Source organism: Dipteris shenzhenensis, chromosome 22 (assembly GCF_047967505.1).
Source record: "Dipteris shenzhenensis isolate YYH24624 ecotype China chromosome 22, Dip_SZ_1.0, whole genome shotgun sequence".
Lineage (NCBI taxonomy): Eukaryota > Viridiplantae > Streptophyta > Polypodiopsida > Gleicheniales > Dipteridaceae > Dipteris > Dipteris shenzhenensis.
The window spans coordinates 29,772,151-29,793,521 of NC_141617.1; the positions used below are offsets into that span (position 1 = coordinate 29,772,151).

The window sequence follows — 21,371 nt, forward strand, 5'->3', positions numbered from 1 at the left end:
TCACAGATTCGAGTTTCTTTAGTCTCATAGACCTTTCGTTCTTTCGTGGACTATAATACTCTCTCTCTCTCTCTCTCTCATATGCACACACATATGCACACATCTATCTTGGTTCGTCTAATGTTTATAGGATGTGTTATAGTGTATGTTGATGTTCTCCTTTTATGATCTTAAAAGGTTGGTTCAAAGGTAATGATTTTAGTGTGATTGCAGCACGATGTCTTTATATTAGACCAATAAGGGTGTAGAGGTCATGACATCATGTTACTTGTGTGTATGTGTGTGCATATATATAATTCAAATAGATACATAAAGATAGATTAGAAATAGGGGAGAGTCACCCTAGTGTACCTAAAGTACCATGGTTCCACAAATTCATCTTTAGCAATACATCAACTTATGGAAGTGCAAATAAATAAAACAATGCCTCTTCAACTTCTCATTGATCATTTTTGTAGATCGCTAGGCCTTCTTGAAGATTTACAAATGTATCGATGGAAAGGGTTTTGGTAAAGGTGCTTACCTCTTGTGCTTGGATGGAAAATAGTGAGGTCAACGGATTTGTCCTCAATACAACCCTAAATGTTATGCTAATGACTTCCAATATGCTTCATGTGAGCATGAAAGACGATATAGCTTGCTATGGCGATGCAACTCTGACTTTCACAGTAAGTGGGAGTGGCCACACTATCTTTTGAATGATGTAGATCATGTTTTAACTTCCTCAACCACAAGCATTCCATAGTGGTTGCGTTTGTTGTCTTACATTTCACTTCACTAGATGCAAGAGAGACCTAGCTTGCTAAGCCATGAAATGCAAGCTGAACTCAATGAGAAACAACAGCCAAAAGTAGATCATCAGTCATCATTGTCCTGACCAATCCTAATTTGTGTACCCATAAAAGTCAATGTTGCAATCTCAAGCATAATGCAAACCAAAAGTGGGAGTACCATGTACGTGTCTAAGAACCTTTTTGACTGCATTTCAATGTGATTGTGGGACAATGCCTAAACTAGCAGAGCAACCATGTAGCATAAGTAATATCAAGCCTCATACAGCACAAATAAATGAGGTTGCCCATTTACTATCTATGAGGCATACCATCAAGATTATTCAGTTGTGTCATACTTATTGAGCTTGAGGCCTATTGGAAGTTGACCAAACGGGAGACAAGAGTTAGCTCATACAAACTGGAGGAGCCTGGAGGAGCAAAAATTCATTCAACAACAATTAAAAGTATCAAGCTTGGGTTATGTATGAAACCCCAAACTAACATAACTAGATTAACCTAAGTAGAGTTAGCTTACACAACCATACCATTGTAATATGCCTGCAAATCTCTCCTCAATGGTATGGCTAAAGCACTTTGACTTAGGCTACCCTAAAGTACCTGGTTGCACATGTTCATCCATGAGAATATAGTAACCAAATAAATAACAATATCATTTCAACTCGTAAAATCTCATATTATAATGTCATAAAAGCTTCTATCAAAGATGCATGCCAAAGTAGATATAACACCTTCTTAAGAGAAAAAAGATAAAGATAATAGCCTAGTAACAAACTTCAAAACTGAAATACTAGGAACTACTCATAGAAGACGTCGTCCACTTTAACAAGGGGATTCAGTATAGTGGGGACGAATCTGTAATAAGACAAAATGCAAACACCACACTTGAACGATATCATGAAAAAGTCACAAACTGTCAGAAATCAAATGTCTTTTGAGGTAACGAGACTGCATTTCTTGAAACTCACAACCTTGTTCACTAAAGCACTAGTGATCCTAACTCACTTTCAGCCTTTCATTCTCCTGGTTTGATTCTGCTTCACCTATGTTTCTGTCATACTAGCATCAGCATTTCAAGTAAAAAAATAAATGCTACCATAGTTACACTAGAATTACCAATAGTCCCACAAGAACGCTTTCTTGAAAACATGAAAGCAGTTAGCATATCTGATAAGAATACTTCGCTGCTCTACTTTGGATATAAGTGCTGTAGCCAAATGACAGTCTCTGCAAACCTGAAGATTTTTTACGTGTATGGGTTATCCCCTTGGGTGTATTAATCAGGGAACAAGTGATAGCCACCTTCTCATTGTGCCCACATAACTCAAATTCCTTTAGATTATCAGATATGTCCTGGGATAGCCAATGCAAATATGATACATATCCTTTTTCCCTTATTTTGAAAGAATGATCATCTAGCTTTTCATGTATATAATTGCTTTGGGAAGGTCCTGTATCCCCTACCAAAAATGAACACAAAATTCCTCCAGTCCAACTCTGTCCTGGCTTCTTCCATGCTTCTTTTAATCTCATTAACTCAACCTGCTTAGCGTCCTCCTGCATGTGAGCATCTGCATAAATGTTAGATATCAAGACATAGGCTGCAACATCCTTTTTGTCCAATTCCACTGCATGTTCAAAGGCCCACCTTCCAAGCTCCACATTCCCCCACTTCTGACAAGCACCCAACACAGTATGCCATGACACGAGATTAGAATTTAACGGCATCTTCGTTATCATCACTACTACTTTGTCTAATTGGCCTGCACGGCCAAGGAGATCAACCATGCAATTATGGTGCTCAATACTTGGCATGATGCCATACTCTTTGCTCATGGAATCAAAGTATGTCTGGCCCTTCTCCACAAGACCTGTGTGACTGCATACAGTAAGAATGCTAAGGAATGTCACCCCATCTGGTTTTATGTCTTCTGCTCTCATTCTGTCAAGCATAAGAAAAACTTTCTCACTCTCTGCTAGCTGGGCATACCCTGCGATAAGTGCATTCCATGAGACTGTATCTCGAACTGGAAGTTTGTCGAACACTTCCTGTGCATATGCAGGCAAGCCACATTTGGCATACATATCAACCAAGGTGTTACCAACAAAAGGATCACTTTCTAACAGCCCCTTTCTCGCAATCTCAGCATGTATTTCTCGGCCCTTGTCTATGGCTCCTATACTGCCACAAGCTTTCAAACTGCAAACAAATGTGACTGCACCCGGAGAGACGCCCTCCAGTTGCATATGTTCGAAACAGTTCAGAGCATCCTGACCAAGGTCATGTTCAGCATACCCTGCGATAAGTGCAGTCCATGAGACTGCATCTCGAACTGGAAGTTTGTCGAACACTTCCTGTGCATTTGCAAGCAAGCCACACTTGGCATACATATCAACCAATGTGCTACCAACAAAAGGATCTCTTTCCAACGACCCCGTTCTCACAATCTCAGCATGTATTTCTTGGCCCTTTTCTATGGCTCCTATGCTGCCACAAGATTTCAAACTGCAGACAAATGTGACCGCATCAGGAGAGACACCCTCCAATTGCATCTGTTTGAAACAGTTCAGAGCATCCTGACCGAGGTCATGTTCAGCATAGCCTGCTATAAGTGCAGTCCATGAGACTGCATCTCGAATTGGAAGTTTGTCGAACACTTCCTGTGCATTTGCAAGCAAGCCACATTTGGCATACATATCAACCAAGGTGTTACCAACAAAAGGACTTCTTTCCAACATCCCCTTTCTCACAATCTCAGCATGTATTTCTTGGCCCTTTTCTATGGCTCCTATGCTACCACAAGCTTTCAAGCTGCAAACAAATGTGACCGCATCAGGAGAGACGCCCTCCAATTGCATCTGTTTGAAACAGTTCAGAGCATCCTGACCAAGATCATGTTCAGCATACCCTGCGATAAGTGCATTCCACGAGACTGCATTTCGAATCAGAAGTTTGTCGAACACTCCCAGTGCTTTTGCAAGCACGCCACACTTGGCATACATATCAACCAAGGTGTTACCAACAAAAGAATCTCTTTCCAACAACCCCCGTCTCGCAATCTCAGCATGTATTTCCCGGCCCTTGTCTATGGCTCCTATGCTGCCACAAGCTTTCAAGCTGCAAACAAATGTGACCGCATCGGGAGAGACGCCCTCCAACTGCATCTGTTCGAGACAGTTCAGTGCATCCTGACCAAGGTCATGTTCAGCATACCCAGCGATAAGTGCATTCCACGAGACTGCATCTCGAACTGGAAGTTTGTCAAACACTTCCCGTGCTTTAGCAAGCAAGCCACACTTGGCATACATATCAACCAAGGTGTTACCAACAAAAGGATCTCTTTCCAACAACCCCTTTCTCGCAATCTCAGCATGTAGTTCTCGGCCCTTGTCTATGGCTCCAATGCCGCCACAAGCTTTCAAGCTGCAAACAAATGTGACTGCACTTGGAGACACGCCCTCCAATTGCATCTGTTTATAACAGTTCAGAGCGTCTTGACCAAGGTTATGTTCAGCATACCCTCCAATAAGTGCATTCCAAGAGATTGCATCTCGAGCTGGAAGTTTGTCAAACACTTCCTGTGCTTTTGCAAGCAAGCCACACTTGGCATACATATCAACCAAGGTGTTACCAACAAAAGGATCTCCATCAAAGCACCCCATTCTCGCAATCTCAGCATGTATTTGTCGGGCTCTTTCTTTATCTTTTAGCCTGGCACAAGCCTTTAGTAAGGGCACAAACGTATACCCACTAGGATGTACACAATCCTTCTGCATTTTTTGGTGCAGTACGAAGGCATGCTGTAACTCCCCGCATTCAATATAACCTGTGATGAGAGAAGTCCAGGAATACTCATTCGGATCAACTAATCTATCAAAAACCTGCTGGGCATGTCGCATGCTTCTAGCTTCCACCAACATGGGGACGACGTAGTTCCCGAATGACTTATGAGCTTCCAGCCCAAGTTTGCGCAGGTAGGCATGCAAGCGCAGGGCATGCGCTTGAATTTTGTGTTTTCTGCACTTGCGCAAGATGTACGTCAAGTTTTCAGGAGGGTGGGGCATGCGTTCCAAAGAAGCGAGTGCCTCCTCTAAGCTAAGCTCTGGCAGCTGCGCCGTGGAGCTGTGCATGGCGTTGTTTGCAGTCTCCATGTTCGTTGGTGAGTTTGTGCTTGAAATGTGGGCTGCTACAATGAATTCAATCTAGGCCTAGGATTGAGTTGAGCTGATTGTTTCGATTGTCAAATCACTTGGGGGGATCGGTGAAGTACTCCTTCCGTCAAGGTCGCCCCTCGTCTAAGAACCCACTAAGGAGCTGTGTCCGCACAGAGGGGTGCTGTGGCAGAATTTGCAGAGATGGGCAATCCAATCACGTATGGACTCATTCCAGCACCCGGTTTTCACGTGCAAGCTATCCTTGTCCAGCAGCTCGTTGCTTGCATCCCTGTGCGCCTCTGAAAGCGTGTTCCCCCGTTCTACCCTGCTAACAGAATCGCCACGAAATGCCAACGCCATACGTGTTCCCCGCAATGTACACCTCACCGCCACGCCAGAAACGAGAATTGTTCTGCCCCGCTGGAGACGGGTTTTTCAAATCTCCCTCCAGGCTTTGCGGGGTGCCAGCACGCCATCATACTTGCTCCAACCCATGAGATATCTTTAACCTATTAACCACGGACAGGAGGGAAAAAATTTGAGGACACTTGACGGCTTGGAAGAGAAAAAATTTGAGACACTTGATGGCTTGGAAGAGAAGCGCATGCCACATGTCACAGAGAAGAAGCTCTTGGATGGAGGCTTGAAGAGGGGAGGAGGTGGAAAGACAAGAGGCAACTTTGGGAGGAAGGAGGAGATAGAAGGTCAATGGAATGAAGGAGATGGAAGTTCAGCTTTGAGAGGAAGGAGGAGATAGAAGGTCAATGGAATGAATGGAGGAGATGAAAGGTCTCTAAGCCATGGGACAATTTCAAAATTTCAAAAGCCAATCCAAATACGCAAGGTGAATTGATTAGCAAGCTGGATTCCTCGAAACTTTTGTGCTGGACTAATAGTATAATCTGTAGAAGAATAGAATCGCATTTAAAGTGCTTCATGCGCTCCACCTGATGTTGAGATGATGGTCACAAATTGGATCTCTTGCAGCCACTTGCATTACTCTTAAACCACAGCCAGTTACGAGATCATTCACATCAGAAATTGATCAAATGAGCAAACGCTTTCTACTGGCCTAACTGAGGAAAGATCCACCTTTAGATGGTGAGTGGTTAAGGATGGTCATGTATCTTTGCCCGTGCAAAGCACAAGTCCAGTACTCGTGTTCTTTCAATGCCTACACGAAGGAAGAGATGATTGCAAGTCCCCTCTCCATTGGTGTTCTGACAATCTTGGCACACGAAAAAAAGAGTAGGCGAATTCGAGCATGCAAGAACATTGCTAGCTTCTACTGGGCGTAGCATTTCACTGCCCAAATTGTGGAGCTGAGCCCGGTGCGGGAACGTCATCTAAACCAGCATAATTCACCACCATGACCTGCTAAAAAGGTAGCATGACGCATTTGATGCGTTACAACTTCTCCTTGCTACTGCCAGCCACCCGCCCGCCTCCCCATGTTCTCCATTAGCGCTTAGGACGATCCGTGTGTAGTTGTTCGTTTAGGCAATAATGTTGAAACTTTAAAGCGAAGAAGACCAAGGAGGACCGGATAAGAGAAAAAAGGTGAATTCCATTCAATTCGAAGTTATGTTTGTCCTTTGCAACATTTCTATAGAAAAGATGAGCAATGCATTCCTTATTTTTTGGCAAGTGCATGTATTCTTTATTTAATTTGTCAAGGTCTTCTTGAGAATATTCTGTTATGCTCAATTTGTTGAGGATTTTAATGAAGCAAATGTTTTCTTGACGCATCGGTTTCTTTACTTCATAGTATTTTATGTTTTCTCTCCATACTGATGGTATCATAGCCAAGCGAGATTCTTTTTCTGAGAAAATCCAATTGCCCTTTGTAAGACTTTCTTGGCGTAAGTCTCCACAAAGAAGGATGTCTACTATTGATAGTGCCCAAAAGTTCTCACCAGTTAGGCTTGCATAATTTATCATTAGCAAAGGTGACAGAATGTATGGTTGTTCCTCCGATATTGTATGCTGCTTTACCTGTGTATCCAAGTAATAAAGTCTTTGGTGCATCGTCATCTGTTGTTTCATTGTGTGAGTAATGCCACATGAGACCTTGTATGATAAACATTAATGTGAATGTCTTTCCTGTGCCAACATTACCCGATCAAAATAGACGGAACGTTTGAGATGGGTTGTTCCTTTTCCTCAATAGCACATCTCTACAATTAGTCATTATTCAATGCTAAGTTTACTGAAGAGAGCATAGTCTTGTTGATTAGGTAACATTTGATGTGTTGCAAAGGCCGCTTGAGTGAATTCATTTTTCTTGATTATTGAACCCATATCTTGTGCGAGGTCAAACTTATATCCTTCATGCTTAGTAATTTTACATTGATCTTGAGGTTGATGTTGAAGTACTACTACTTTGAACAGCGATTGAAGTGTTAGAAATGAAATCCCGTAGAGGGTGGAAGACTGATAGAGCATCCCTAGGAATTACGCGCAGAAGTTTTTCCCTATGAAATCAAACTTCTTTACTTGTGTGTACTTCACAATCATAGATGTGTATGTAAGCTAGTAAATAGATAGCACATCCAAGACAAATATAGAATGCACAATGATATGTTTCTGTCTAAAACCGGATACAATACAAAAGAGATATAGAGACCCACCAAACCGTGGTCCTCAGATCTTACCAAAGCTCTCCTACTATTTGCTTGACACTCCTAGATCTCTGAGCCCGCGTGCTCCTCTGAGCTCATGTAGACTCACTCTAATTGATCCTTCCACCTTGTTGCCTAGGTAGTTAGCCTAGGTGGACAGCTTCTCTTGAGCTGAGTCTGTAGCACTACATGCCTCCTTCACCTCCTGGATATACGCCCAAGGGAAGCCTTCCTATTGCTCCTTTCTACTCTGGATTTGCTGCTCCAAGTGATGCAAAACTAAGGCCTAATTATCGCCTTTTATAGGCCCAAAGGGCCCTTTCAAAACCAACTAGTCAACCCTATTGTGTTGGCTAGAATCCCCCCTACTAGCCATCTAGGGAGGGGGGAGGTCTATAAATGCCCTCTAGGGCTCCCATTTGGAGGCCATTGTTTGCTGACAACCTAGCCACATGGTATCCAACCACTGGCTGAGGCTGTACCAGCCGAGGTTAGGGGCCTAGTTCCGCCCCTATGCAGCCCTAAACCCTACCAAATAGTGCACCATTGTTGTTGTTCTGCCCCTGTTCCAAGGTCCTTCTATCATCTGGATCTCCTGCAAATAGCCTCAGATCTGCACACAATCTGCCCAGACATCTTGCTGACATCAGCACCCTATCATTGCAACCTATTATTGTTGAATACCCTTCACAATCCTACCCTCTCCATCCATGGTGAGCCTCTCGAACTTGCTGCCTCAAATCTGCCCAATTGTAGATGCTTACTTTGCCAATGCACACTTCTCCATACTATCCACAAGGCAGCCTATTTGCTGGCCATGTGGTAGCCCCAAAACTCTTTCTACTATTCTATGGTACACCTCCTTGATGCACTTCTCATTTGGGGGCTCATAACTAGGGAGGTGACCAAACCTAATCCAACACACCCTCTCACCTGACCATAATGATCCCATCTCAATTTGTCGATGAAGATGCTCTAGTAGCTTCCATTTCGTAGCCCTGTGGATCATTGCCACATTGATGTAGCTTCCTAGCTTTTCATTCAGTGGCTCCTACTTTGCCAGGTCCCATTCCGCATAAGCACACCAGTATCGTACACAAGTCCATCTTTGGTAGCACCTGATGGCACCACCTCCTCCAGTCATGAACCCACCTTCGAACTTGGGCACTACAGGTACCAACATCATCCAACTATCCCCCTCATAGTGGGTGAATAGCCTGAAGTTGTCTGGGCACCAAGTTCTGAGGGTCTGTTTCAAGCCATCCTTCATCTGGTAGGATCTATAACCAAATAGCATACCCAAGACATTATATCCCAAGCATAAATCTAGATTAGCTAGATCATAAATCTCTTTGTGGTTCTGTGTTGTCCCCCTCTAAGTCACACCTCACTGAGTCCTCAAGTCCTATTGAAGAATCCCCCTCTAGCCATGTGCATCACTATCCATCACCTTTACAAAGGTCCTTGATTCCTCCCCTAACCATTCCTCAATGTCAGTCATCCTGACAGTAACACCGAGGTCCATATACCTATTCTTAGCAGCATTGGGAGATGCCACCAAGAAAAGTTATTCTCTGACCACCAATTGAACTGACTCCTTTGACTCTAAGCTGGCCCCCTTCTTCTTTTGACCATCCTTCTTTTTGTAGTCCTTCTTAAAATGTCCTGGAATCCTCAAAATAAGTATTCGCCATCTATATGTGAGGAAGCTTTGCATCCGTTGTGGTACTCACAATGACAACCAAGGCCTCTACATCATGGATCTACCATGCTCTCACCAAAACAGGGTTTGCTGGTCCTAGCACTGCTACTGTAGTTGATGTGGCTAGAGTATGCATGGTGGGTTCAGTTATCAGCTGCTCCCATTCACAATCTCCCATGACTCCCTCGATACTAAGTGGATCCAAACCTTCATTCTCCATAATGGATAATTCATCCCATAGAGCGTGCCCATCTCACCAAAATTAGGGATCTGATATCTGTTGTCCATGACAATGATCTGAAAATGATCAAGTTTAGATCTGATATTTGTTATCCATGACAATGATATGAAAAGGATAAAGTTTAGAGTGTTGTACACATGCCTGAACCTAAGCCTCCCAACTCAATACAATCCTTCAAACACTTGCTTGGACCTGAGTCTCTTGCCTGGGTACAATCCTTCATACTTCAATGCTGATTCCCCTGAGCAATGAATCAAGGTCATCCTTGAGCAAGGTCCTTGCCTTCAAGCTCTAGCTCCCATGAACTTTCTCAGTGCTTTGATACCACAGTAGAAATGAAATCCGAGCAATGAATCAAGGTCTTCCTTGAGAAAGGTCCTTGCCTTTAAGCTCCAGCTCTCATGAACTTCCTCAGTGCTTTAATACCACATTAGAAATGAAATCCGACATAGGGTATCCCACAGTAGAAGACTAATAGAGCATTCCCATGAATTGCACGTAGAAATGTTTCACTATACGAAATCAAACTTCTTTACTTGTGTGTACTTCACAATCATAATGTGTGTGCAAGCTAGTAAATAGACGGTGCATCTAAGACAAATATAGAAACCACAATGATATATTTTCATCCAAAATAAAACACAATACAAAAGAGATGTAGATTCCCACCAAACTACGGCTCTATGACCTTATCAAATTTCTCCTACTATCTTCCTGGCACTCCTAGTTCTCTGAGCGCACATGCTCCTCTGAGCTTATGCAGACTCAATGTCTAGTGATCCTTCCACCTTACTGCCCGGGTAGTCAGCCTAGGTGGATAGCTTCTCTTGATCCTTCCACCTTGTTGCCCGGATATCATCAAAAAGGATTTCTTTACTTTGTGGGTCCATCTTCTCTAGTTGCCACGTACGTTTCAAGAGCAAAGTTCGCTCATCTGGTGGACTTGTGTTGATGTATGTGAACTCTCTTGTGCTACTGATTAATGGTAGTGATAATGCTAGATTACCATAATGATAGATAGACCGCTAGTTCCATGCTAATATGCTGAGTGTTTTCGTATTGCGTTTCTCACCCTATGTACTCACTCATTCATCGGTGCATTTGTTATTATGTATTCACTCATTGTGTTTCTAACTGCCTCTATTGTTGCCTTGTCTACTAAATTCATAATGTGAATAAGCTATTGCTCCACGTGGGTTTATAATGAAGTGTATATCTGTGTTTGCACCCCATAGGGCTAACAACATAGGGCTGAAGTTGTTTGTGTATATGTCTCTCAGTTTCCTTCCCAATAACACTGTTGGTTGATGAAATTTTGTTCGTAAGAGAGAATGTATTCTCTCTCTAATAGGCCTACTTGCTGCTACTAGAATTCTTCATATTGTACTTCCATTATGTATGATTGAGATAGTATATTTTCAATACATGTCATGTTATGCTTCATTGCATTTGTATTAAAATCATGGCCCAATGGAAGAAATATTCTAGTTTCTCACATTGGTGGATGTGGAAACCCAAATTTACATCCCTTCTCTTCTTACAAGTTTTCCTATGCTTGTGCATTTGAATTTCATTATTTGGCAATTGGAGGAGCGTTGAGTCTATTGTGATGTAGCGATCCAATAAATGTAATTAGTACTTCTTCTGATGATTCTCCATATATAGGTGTGTTTTCAATCCTAAGAAGACCATGATTGTGTTGGATTCCTATATTTTGGAACTCTGTAGCAAAGAAGTCAATGACTCTTCCTAAAATGATTATATCTTTTTTAAGAACTTGCTTAATAGCATTGAATTTGTGAACGTAATATTGTGTTGTGGTGACTGGAACATTACAAACTAAGTTTCTTATGTATGCTGTGGTGAGTTGAATGTTTCCAAGTTGGTTTTATTTTGTTGTAGTTTATTCAAGAAACTTATCAAGAGCTCCCATGCTGCTTTTGAGAATGTAACGAAAAAGTAAGGAGGTCCAATTTGTCTTATCATTGTGAACAAATTCTTCATGAGCTTCTGCTTGTAGTCCACGATTATTCTAACGCAAGCAAAATCCTTGAATCCAAGGTTAGAGTGTAATAATCTCTCAATGTTGGTATTGGCCATGACATCCCTTGCATGTAGTGTGTTGTCTTTTAGTTTACCTTTACGCATTCTCACCCAAGTGGATGACAGCACTTGGCACACCAGTATTTTCATTGTTTTGAAGAAGATATTATTGATGCACTGGGAAAATTGCTAGTGTTGGTTGGTGACCTCCCATTGCAAAATGCTTTGGTAGATTATGTGTGTTGGTATGTTATAATTTCTTGGTTCTCTATAGAATGCTTTGGGAAGACTAGTTTCTCACAATGCTTGTCTTTGAAGATGCTCAAAGGTGAGAAACCCTTTGAGGATGCGATTGCTATGGGCTTGTCCTCAAAGTCGACCACTTGTTGACTGGTGTATATTCCATGGACAAGTGTATCTATTTGAACTTTGTCATCTGCAATTTTAGATTGGACATCCTTTATGTTAGATTCGATATTCCATGGACAAGTGTGAGTCTATTTGAACTTCATCATCTGCAATGCTAGATTGGATATTCTCTGTGTTTCCATTCTCTATTTCATACATGCTCAATATGTTTTGCCCAAAGAGTATTAATTTGAGCATTTCTCATTCTGTATAAAGGAGTTTTGAGTAGCTCCTTTAAGGCATGAAGTGTTAATGTTGGTGGTCTTACAGGGCCACTCATGTAATTTTGTTTGCATTTAATTGTTGCATTGCCAGTCATAAATCTTGGAAGAACATGTTGCACTCTACCTACATTAGTTAATGCATTAATTACACGTCCATGCAACTACAATTGACCATCAAATGATAATTCTCATATTTGTGTATAAGGTAGTCTAACAGCAACAACCAATGGTGCCTCAATTTCATTTAGCAACTACATGAAAGCCTTTATTTGAGTGAGTCTCTCGTTGCTTTGGCAAAACAATCTACTTTGTTTTGCTTTACTTGCTTGTAGCTAGCACTTTGAAAATCTAGGGTGATCACATCATGTTGTTGTAAGAAATTCTTACTTCATTCCGTGAGTCTCAATTTTGTAGGGAAGGTTAAAGTTCCAAGGGTGTCATTCACTTTTATCTTGTATAATTCTATAGCAGTTTTGTTTTGCATGCTTCTTTTCCATGGACCACTAAATGCTATTTTCATGTTATCATTTTTGGGCATTATATTTGGAATATTTTGTACTCCTTGTGCATCAGCGGAGATGCCATCAAAGGCATTGGCCATTAATGTTTATGCAATCTATAGACCTTATTTATAATTCTATATAGTGTACTTGCTTTCTTAGTTATTCTCTTTGTAAATGAGAACAATATCCTTTGCTGATAAGTGTGGATTAACATGGAGTGCATGTTGTAGTTGTTTCTCGTCACTTCTACTCCATGTTACATATCTTCTCTTAGTCTTAATTGGATGTAAAGGAGAGCGGATGGGTGTTCTAGTTGTGTTAGAAAGAAAAATGGCATGGTAATGTTTATTTTGTCGGGGCACTACATTGTACAATGTGGACAAATAATTTCCATCGTGATGAAGAACTTTGAAGCTTACTTGTAACTCAGTGGATAACCACATCAGAGTAACCAAAGTAACAAATATCAAATATGCTACTGTTTGAGCAAAGAGTTGGATGTGTTGCCTTGTTAGGCCATGATTTAGCACATCAAATGAAAACATGGCTAGCATATACCAAGGTCTTGTTTTTAAGCTTGTACACATGCAAATTTAGTTGCAAGGCACATCAAGTAAATCCTCATAAGATGAGGATGGTACAAAATCTAGGATGCATGTAAGTATATCTATGTTGTTCAAGTTTCTTTGAACGAAAGCATAATTATTTTCCATGTCGTACCTATCAAGGGTTTCTGTGGTTTCAATTGATATGTTTTTTTGGATTGCTTCTTAATGAACATTTTCAATGCTTCGTGTTGCCATGCTCCCTAAACAAACCATCATGTTGAGGTAAAGGCACTCTTCCCTACGAATAAAGTTGAAGTTGATATTAACATCCAAATTCAAGGAGAACATGATCTGCCCAACTCTCCTCTTATTTTTTCGATGGAATTGGAACAACTACTACACCAAGAAGAATGCGAGGTATATCTCCATGAACTTACTTTTATTGGTGATTTTATGTCTTCTACATCGGAAAGAAGTAATATTGTTTTTGAAAGTATCAATCTTCTTTCAATGATTTAACGTTTGAATTTTAAGATGTTTTTTCGTATGATTTACCTGATGGTTTACCCCTTGAGAGAGAAGTAGATCATAAAATAGATTTGATTCCTAACACAATTTAGAGAGATAATGTGTTAGCTATTTTAGTTTTACATTTATGATTTATCATTGATGACCAAGCCTTTGCATAAGGGAACCACACTAGTATAGCGATATCTTGTAGGAAATAAAATACCAATGTATTTAAAGAGCCATAATAGAGTATTTGCAAAAGTGGAACATCGAATGTCATCTTTATTGAAATCAAAAGCACACAAGAACATCAACATAGGAGAGGCACTTATTTAAGGCAAACTAAAGCAAAATAGTGCCTCAAATATGTCAACAAAGTGGTAGTCACTCTGCATCAAATGCAATGACATGCCTTGAGCTATTCATAGTGAAGCTTCCGGTTGGTTTGAAGTAAATTAGAATGGATCGAATTTGTAGCACGCTATCCTCATGAAGATCCAAGAGGGGAGTCTCCAAATATAGCAAGTAATCAACCTAACTGCCTTTGGTATGCATCTACACCTCTATACCATCTTGTGAAAGAATCTACACTCTCCGAAAAGGAAGTTGGATGATCACTGCACTTGGTCACATGTATAATAGAAATGGCTTTGATGGATCTCTATTCACACGTGTCTCCACAGGAGCTGCACTGGTAATCTATCAACTACCGTTCAAGTTGGTGCAATGTAGAATACCATGAGCTTTCACAACCAAGCGTGCTCACCTTTCATTTGTGTCCAAGCTCAAAGACTTGGGTGATGAATGCTTGCTTTAACTCTTCTCATTTGCTACCCTTCGGAATCTTAGCCAATATGGTGAAGTCAAACACTCCTAATGTGTCACGTGCACGCATGTAAGACACATTCATGAGTGCATACATGAAAATTCCGTCCTCATTTGACTCAAATCAACAAAATCTAAAGATTCTTTCATCCATGAATGAAAGATGTGGCATAAACATGATGTTCATAGTGAGAATGTGCATTCCTAAATAATTTTGAAACAAAAGAAAATTAATTCGTGGTATGAAAGGTACCGCTACCCTATCCTCATTTTGTGGACCGTATACAATGATAAGTTGGTCTTGTGTGCCATAGTTGGTATCTACCTTGATGACCACAAAAGAAATAGTCCCCATCACCATAGAGATTGTGCCCCTATTGGACTTGATCATTGAAGAAGCCCAAGGCACATAGCATGCAATGGTTGTCTTGGGCAAAAAATCTATGCACATGTCAAATGGCTCTCCCTTAATAATCACGGTTGTTGCATTCACATGCAATGAGTAATTTGCGGTGCCTCTTCTCCTCAGATGCCTTAGTTACAACTATCACATAGTCTACACAATAAAATGAATCACTCTCAAAGGAATCTTTAAATTCTTTCACAAAAGTATTATGGTCTCACAATTGCGACTCTATCAATTAAGTCTTCCTGGATACATGTTGGATTAGTGCTATCATGGGCCTTGTAAATGCCATATTTAACCAGCAACTTGCCCTCACAAGCAAACAATGACAAACAAACTCAAAGAGCATGCTTATATGAAGTGTGGGTAATGTATTTGACCCAACAATGAAAATACCTCCAACAGGTACTATAGCCTTAGGATCATACTAACTACTTGGTAGTGGGGATTCATGACTATGAGTTGTTTTGAGGGGAGCATTTGATGTAGCATCGTCATCACTTGGTTGCTCAAATTATAATGAGAATATGGTGAGATTAATATGAACTTAAAATAATAGAATGCATAGATTGAGCAACACTATGGCTTCATGAATAATATGAACTTGAAATATTTAAATGTATAGATTGCACAACACTATGGCTTCTTGAATAATAGAAGCATCCAAAGTATGGCCCTTCTCTATGTTCTCATGATATTTCTTTTTTATCTTGGACCTCCATTCAACTACCTTCCCATCTCTGAACCTAGGTCAAATACTATTGGGACCTACAAACCCCAACCCTGGCACTTAGCACAAAATCCATGGGAGCATTTGTTTGAAGCATCTGCACCTTGTGTTGCCACAAACACATCCCCTCTTGCACTGGTCATACTCTTGGTGCCGATCTTGGCGTGCCTATCACCAAGCTTTCATCAACATTCCAAGAGTGAGCATTTGACACATTACAAAACCAAATAATTCCCTCCTTAATGCCATCTAGATATCTATGTCACCCCTGAAAGCATGGGGCTAGCACTTCGAAAGCACTCTTCCCATATCCTTCACAATGTGCCATCCACACCTTCTACCTTTGCCAGGCAAGCAACCAAAATAAGTCATTTTTCTATATGTCTCTATTTTGTGAATACAACATTGTTTTTGGCACCTTTGACTCCACAATTGTACTCTAGCTTCCTCCTTCCACGTGAGCTACATTGCAGGGTGTGCTGCTTGTGCACAGTGGTTGTCCCATATTTTGGTCTATGGCCATTCTCCTCCAAGATCTCATTTTGATCCATAGCACCATACATTTTTTACAAACAATCCATATGATTATCCCATGATTGTTGCATTTTCAGTGACCTCACACCCATCTCTTGCATCGAATCATTATCAAGTCAACCAATTTTTTGCTTGCTCGAAGATGACCCAGCACCTCTGCCATAGAAGAACTCTACCGTATCATCCATTCTAGAGACACATCCAAATATAATTTCTTTAAAATATGCATTATATTTTACAATCTAAAGGACTGCCAGGAACAGATCCACCCCTAGGGGCCTCAAATAAATAAATATGGTCCATGTGTCCCACACTTGCCCTCATGCTTGCATGCTTAGCCTTGGAAAGATTTGTGGTAGGGACAAACATGCCAGATTCATCTTATGAAACAAACCAAGAATCCCAATGAAAAACTCTCATATCCACCAAGCCAACCATGTTTCCAATGGTTGAATCTCATCTTGCATGGTATGACCAGCATGCCAAATTTTTTTGAGTTCATTCTTGCAGACCTCAGCAACATTCTTAGATGGGGCATTTATCTATTTCCTACATAGCGACTTGTATCCCTCCTGAGAAGAAGCCCTCCACATGCAATTACTATACACCATTACATGCCCAAGGAACCTCTTGCAAGGAGCCTAGCATGAGATGCATTGTGGGGGGGCTTGGAGAGGAGTCACACTTTCCTTGCTTGTTTTGTGGAGCTAATTTGTTGGCTAGGGGAAGTATGTGTTGAGTTGGGATGTGGCACCACCCTTATACTCAAGACATGCTTGAATACAGGGCATCTATATGCCTCTAATGATATAGACAAGAAGCTTGTCACAACATATGTTTTACCCTTGGTTAGTAGTAGGAAGTGAGGTAGGGAGGAAAAGGCAAATATTGGTGATGATGAGGTGGACATGAACACAAGAAATAATCCATTTGATGACTAATGATCACCTTATATCACATAGGAAGGTGTTTCATTTGCATATGGGCTCATGTGTTAGTGTTTTTAATATTTACTTTTGTTTTGTATTTTGGCTTGTGTGATATGGTGATATATAATTGATGACTCTGTTCATCAATGTTCTTTTGCAGATTTGGTGTAACTAAATGCTTTGATATGTGCTATTATGATTGCATTGTAGTCTAAAGGTGGGTGCTCCTTTTGGTTTGGTTTTATGGCAAAGTGTGTTACTGGTTTATGCAAGGGACATGGTTGATGATCCATGGTATGAAGTCCCTTGACCAAGGCACAGAATTAGGCAAAGAATCTTCATTAATGATGAGTGTGACTCCTGTTGAGTGGCGATGGAGGGGTGGACGTCCATCTATTTTGCATTATAATCATTTCATGGAATAGAGAGACATGTTTGGTGTTGCATGTACCATTTTGAAAGTTGTATTACAATCAACATGACAAGATGATGGACATTTGATGCTCAAAATTTTATGTATTGTCCTCCTTCCTAATTGTACTTCACTTGGATCAGCCTTTCTTTTTCGCTATTGATGATAGTGTCTTTATAAATAATTGGGATTTCAATTGGAATAGCCTTCCTTTTTTGTTATTGATGATAGTGCCTTCATAAATACTCATTTTAAATAAACCAAATTTGGCATGGTGTCCATGATGGTGTTTTGAAATTATGTTAACAATTCATAGTGTCCATGTTGGTGTTTCCAATCATGACATTGTCTTTAACATTTGTTAAGAGCTTGTAAAAACCATAGGATAGTGTTTTGAAAACGTAAGGGCATCTTTGAAAATATGATCATGTCAAATGGATCATTACATGATGATGATGATGCATGTGAATTTTTTTGGTGAGTTTTGCTCGGATTCTACTTCACTTGAAAAAACTCGCTCAAAGGATGAGAACGGGTAATAGATCCTAGGAGAGGGGGAGAATATAGGGGGTGACAACCCCTTGCCATTTTCTCCCCTCCTCATTGTTCCACATGCAATAGGCGGTCACGCCTCCCTCTTATGTGCGCAATAGGTCTCAAGGGGAGGGGGAGTTATCCCCCCTCTATTCCCCCCCTCCCCTCACCTATTACATGTGCAACTAGGGGCAGTGTTGCCCCCCTCATTGTGCATGCAACAAGTCAAGGGAGGGAAGGGAAGGGTGAGTGCCCTTCCCCTCTTTGAAAGTGGTGATAAGGGAGTAGAGAAAATGGAGTATAGGGAGAGAGGGAGAGGGAGACACAGTGGAGGAGATGAGGGGAGAAGACTGAGAGGAGATGGAACCAAGAGGAGTAGAGAAAATTAGAGGGAGATGGAGAGGGAGAGGAATGAAGTGGAGGGGGAGGAGTAGAGGAGAGGAGAGGAGCAAAGTAGAGGGAGAGGAATGAAGTGGAGGGGGAGGAGCAAAGTAGAGGGAGAGGAATGAAGTGGAGGCGGAGGAGCAGAGTAGAGGGAGAGGAGAGGGAGAAAAGTAAGGGAGAGGAAAGGGAGGGCCATGAGGGAGAGGAGGGGAGAGAGGGGACGAGGAGGAGGAGGGGAGGTACTTGGAGGAGGATTACTTGAGTGAGTATTGGAGTCTTTTGGAGAGGGTGAGGGATTTATGTGAGAATGAGGATTTATGTGATTTAGAGAGGATGAGGGATTTATGTGAGAACGAGGTTATAGTTTGTGAGGTATTTCGAGAGGGTGAGGGACTTATGTGAGAATGAGGATATAGGTTGTGTGGATGAGGAGAATAGGAGGAAATGGAGAATATATAAGGGGTATGTGGTTAAGTTTACCTTAGGCCTTTCAGGGAATCTTTTTTATGTTATGATTATAAGTAGCATAACCCTTCACTCTACACTTCATTTCATCATCATTCTAGTTCACTTTGCATCTCAACATGTTGCTTGCTTTGGAAAAACTCTCTCTCTCTCTCTCTCAAATTAATAGGAGTTTGTCATCCATTGCTCAAGAACTTGCACCTACAATTGGAGTGATAGTGTTCTCTAAACTCTCCCTACCGAATTTTGGCACCAATATAAAGTAAAAATAGACTCTATGAAGTAGGTGGGGGAAGCACATAGTATATTGCAAAAGAGGCACTCCACAACCACAGCAAATATGAAAGCTACCCTCACCAAAATTCTAACCCATATAGTGACCTTGAATGTAAGTGATATAACCACCCTCACATTAATGTTAGTGTTATATTTCATGTCACTACTCAACCATGGCCTCTTAAGAGCGTCGAGATATAAAATCTCAAGGTAGCTAGCTTCAAGCTAATGGAAATGGAATCACTCTAGAACATAGCTTTTTGTGCTATGCAAGAGACTGATTGTGGCATGTGTATGTTCAAAGTGTTTTGCACCAAGAGTTGAGGTAGGCTAACTACAAATTTTTTGATATGTGCGAAGTATGTCAACAAATGATCAATAAGTTGTAACACATAAACTTGACATAAAAGTGTTAACATCATAATTTTAGTCCAACATAAATGGCCAAGTGTACACTCAGTGCACAAGAAGAAGTCTATTGTATTTCAATTTTATAATATTTTCAAATCTTGGCATAGGGGAAGGTGTTGCAACTACTAGAAAATTCTTACTTGGCCTCAAGGTAGTTAAAAAATGTATCTCTTCAAGGGATCAATCTATAGAATTTTCCCATATTACATGTGTACGGTCTTGTAAACATTGCTTTCTCCTCTTGATGTGAATAAACCAAAGCAAGGAGTTTTCATCATCTTCTTCATTCATATTTGTGTATTTGAGATATGATCAAGGTATGGGCAAGAAAAAGCAAGGGGGTTTTCAACATAGAACACTTTTTACATCAATTGAAAATCCTTTAAAAGTGAAATCAATTTAATGATTGTTTTTCACACTTTTGGCATAAGTGACAAAGGTTTGATGGAATGAAGCCTATTTTCTTTGCCATCCATAATCTTGATTAAAAGATGGAAGAATGAGAAAATTGTCTACATGGCTTGGTGGATTGTGATAGAGGTGGGTGAGGTAGAGTGATGGAAGGGAGGGTGAAGCAAGCAATGAAGGGAGGGTGAGGGAGAAAGAAAGTTTATTAAAGGCTTTGGAGAAGGGTCTATAAGACTTTAAAAACCAACCAAATACAATAACATTGTATTTAGAATTTTTGGACTTTCTCTCTTGTTTTGGGCTTTTTCGCCAAGCCAATCATCTCCACTTGAATTGACCTAGTGGACTCAAAAAAGGGGTGTTTTCGCAAGACTACATATATCCATCTCCATAGAGCATGATCTGTAGAAGCAAAAGTGGAGGTACAATGGGCACATTTGACCCCAAATGAAAGTTTTGATAGAAAAAAGAGGAAGGTGCCCCCAACATGTGACACACCCCTTGATATGTGGGCACATAGGGCTTGATCCTTATGTGCCCACCTAAGGCTTGAGCCCTCTATAATAGCAAATTATTAATGAGTTTTTAATTTATAATTAATTCTTGAATTATTAATTTCTATTTATTTTTATTAATTTCTATATAATTAATTTTTATTACTAATCCTTTTCTATTACTAAATAGTTTTTTGATTAATTATTAATTTAATGTTTTTATTACTTTTTATTAATTCTTTAATTATTAATTAATTTTATTACTAGCTAGCTTTTTTATTAATTAATAATTAATTTCTTAATTACTTAATTATTAATAGATATAATTCAAGATTTGTTGATATCAACAAAGAGGTGGTGTAAGGATAACCATTTTGGAAAATGATGTATAGGATCACTGAGAGGGGACCGCCACATAGGGACATATCTACTCTTATGCTTTAGAATCTCTTTCTGAGGCATCATACTCTGTTATTGCAGCTTAAGTTAGATCAAGTCTACCTAAACAATATTTTATATGTGTGAGGCTGCTATTAGGGATTGTGATACTTTTTTCCACATCGTACCCATGCTTCTTTTTAAGATTTCAAGTCCTTGATTTCCAACAATGGATGATACTACTCAATTCCACTTTAGCCAAGCCCTCTTTATTTGGAACCCATTCCTGTTTCTTTTCCAAACAACCCTCATAAAGTTGTTTCATTGTATATTTCTTTGGGATATTTTTTAATGGTTTGCCTTCGTACCAGAACGCCGTGAATGTGCTAAGGATTCCCATTTCATCCCTTGCTATCCAAGCAACCTTTGCAACCCAAAT

General features: G+C 40.4%; 2 protein-coding genes and 1 pseudogene across 2 annotated transcripts in view; 1 reads left to right on the plus strand and 2 right to left on the minus strand.

Annotated features, from left to right (window-relative positions):
• Positions 1 to 538, plus strand: part of LOC147887968 (uncharacterized) — a 320,694-nt gene extending 320,156 nt beyond the window's left edge. The window contains exon 14 of the mRNA XM_087393486.1: positions 459 to 538. The gene's annotated coding sequence lies outside the window, so the exon portion shown is untranslated. The remainder of the gene's footprint in view (positions 1 to 458) is intronic.
• Positions 539 to 1,828: 1,290 nt separating this feature from the next.
• On the minus strand, positions 1,829 to 5,672 carry LOC147887969 (pentatricopeptide repeat-containing protein At2g27610-like; annotated as a pseudogene).
• LOC147887970 (pentatricopeptide repeat-containing protein At1g06140, mitochondrial-like) overlaps positions 2,055 to 21,371 on the minus strand; it is a 197,711-nt gene continuing 178,394 nt past the window's right edge. The window contains exon 2 of the mRNA XM_087393483.1: positions 2,055 to 2,144. The gene's annotated coding sequence lies outside the window, so the exon portion shown is untranslated. The remainder of the gene's footprint in view (positions 2,145 to 21,371) is intronic.